The sequence below is a fragment of the Montipora foliosa genome, unplaced genomic scaffold, assembly GCF_036669935.1.
Source record: "Montipora foliosa isolate CH-2021 unplaced genomic scaffold, ASM3666993v2 scaffold_432, whole genome shotgun sequence".
Classification (NCBI taxonomy): Eukaryota; Metazoa; Cnidaria; class Anthozoa; order Scleractinia; family Acroporidae; genus Montipora; species Montipora foliosa.
In genome coordinates this window covers 245,001-247,500 of record NW_027179737.1, presented here as the reverse complement: position 1 = coordinate 247,500, position 2,500 = coordinate 245,001, and the positions used below count along the sequence as shown (strand labels likewise).

The 2,500-nt window shown below is 39.1% G+C and overlaps 1 pseudogene; it reads left to right on the top strand.

Moving 5' to 3' along the window:
• The first annotated feature begins 2,057 nt into the window (after positions 1-2,057).
• LOC137988862 (tyrosine kinase receptor Cad96Ca-like) overlaps positions 2,058-2,500 on the top strand; it is a 27,191-nt pseudogene continuing 26,748 nt past the window's right edge.

Below are 2,500 nucleotides of genomic sequence, written 5' to 3'. Positions count from 1 at the left end.
ACAAAAAAGACAACAAACCCGCGAAGTTCAGACTCATCCAACCCCGAATTTTTACCAGTTAGCAGTATCACAAAGGCAGACCATTACCTTTTAAAGCTTCTATTGTGAGGCCGGTAAATGAACTGTCGATTCTGATTCTATCCGGTAGTTTTATTTTCTTTTAATAAGTCCAATATGGGGCATGTGTATTATGCATTGCTGTTTCGGACAAAAATAAAAGGTTGTTTCTGTGGCGAAATTCTGTTCCTAAGGAACTATAAAGCGCTTTAACGGTGACGGTCAATTCGTCTTCATTTTGAACAATTCTACAAGTCCTGGATCTTGGTGCTGGCCCTCTTTTCTTTTTTGTCTTTTTTTTTCTTTCTGCAACGATCATTTGAAAGAATTTCCTGTATAATTTCATTTCTAGTTTTGTTGGTGCCCTCTTTGTACAACAGGTTTTGCGGAATAACAGAGTAGGAACTTCCAACAACAGACAAGTCCCTGTTAAAAGGACAAAAAAAAGCTGCTACAACAGATTACTGTTCTCTGGAAGTCGACATATGTTAAGTAATGATTTTTTTTTTCTGCGAGGGTCATTTGAAAGAATTTCCTGTATAATTTCATTTTTAGTTTTGTTAGTGCCCTCTTTGTACATCAGGTTTTGCGGAATAACAGAGTAGGAAGTTCCAACAGCAGACAAGGCCTCGTTATTAGTTAAAAAAAAAAAAAAGAAAGCTGCTTCAACAGATTACTGTTCTCTGGCAGTCGACATATGTTAAGTAATGTCCATATTATATGTTTACATAATTCTTTCCAGAATTGTTCACGAAATCTGCACAGTCACAGTAATGACTTATGATTAGAAATTTTTCTTGGATTCATTACGTATGTGATGTAGGATTTTTGGATGGCTGAGGAGGAGTCCGTCGATTTTTTTTTTTAGGTTTTCCTTCTCTCGTTTTGTCTTTTGTAGTCTATCGATAAAGGTTTTGCTACAAATTGCTTAATTAGTCGGTATCCACCTTCTAGTGGTCTGGCACCCTTTGTTGTTTGACTCTTACTAGCATTGTGGGGATTTTAGGGGTCTGGGATTCGTGGCGCATCTTGGTCTTGAGGGGCTGAGGTATGGTCTTCATCACAAAGAACCTCTGTGATCAGGTCCTTTCCAAGCAGTTTAGCCCGATGGATCTCATCTCTTATGGCTTCGTTTTGTTTTTCTTGAAGAGATGGGCCCGTTTCCCCTTTCCTGTGCCACCCATTATATTGTTATTAGTGCTGAGAACGTTGAAGTGGTGTACTTTTTTTGTAAAACTAGACGCTTTATGAGCGTACACTGGATTGCCTGTGGCACGTTAAGCCCGAGGGAGGGGGTTCGGCTAACCACAGGAGTTTGATCGTGAGGTCTGTCCTAAGGGTAGAGATTCTGATCGTACGTGATATCTCACAGGGTAGCGATTTTGATCGTACGAAGGACATTTGAATTTTTTTGATGAAAATGTCAAAATCTCCACCCCACAGTTCAAACTCTTTTCGGAAGAACCTTGACCGTGAATACTAAAGCACAAAAGAGACAAGCTTTTTTTCAAATATTTCTTCACTGTCACATTTCCAAAAAAAACTGTGCAGAGTTTAGTACAAAACAAGCTGCCAACACACTCCGTGTCAAAAACACAACTAAATACATTTCCCAGCAGTGCTCAGTATCAAACCCTTTACTGAAAAACCCTTTCCTTGAATAATGAAGCAAAAAAATGGGCAGTAAGCTTTCTTGTACATAATTTTTGACAAACAAGAATTAGTAAAATTTCCAATTGTTACCGGAAGACTGTGCAAAATTGAGTACAAACAAATATAAATAGCCAGACAACAGGGATCACAGCCCCACTTAAGTTGTCATTGTTAAACCCATAAGTAACGAAAGATTGTCGTCGATGTCCATTACTCATCGCTTTGAAGATTCTAGATATTTATTTTTCACCGCCTGTCTTCAATTTCCGATTGACTTTCCATTATATAGCTCCATAAGGGCATATATTTTTTTTTGTAGGATCCACTAAAACGCCATTCGGATAAAAATGACGTTCGATGCCATTGCAGGTTAAGTTTAAAATTCTACGGTGTCCACCCCCGCTAGAACCCCCGCTAGTACCCCCTCAAACTTACCAAACATACGCGAAGAAGACTCTACATGCAAAGACACTACTTAGCAGGGGAGGGACAGGAAAGACTTTTCATGACACGGAAAAGAATAAATAAAATAAAATTAAAAAACAGAGAAATATTACTCATTTTCCGACTGGGAGCCCAGTGATAAAAGTTCAATTATTAATTGTTTCTATCTTCTGGACCCGCGACAACTTATAACGGACCCACAACAATTTATACCGGACCCGCGACACAGACCAATTAGACTCTCTCCTCATAACGTTGCGGATCTCTCACCGTTTGTGCCAGGAAACCAGAGAACAGATACTATGTTTGCTTACCTCTTGCGTCTGCCACAGATTTCTTCAAAGAG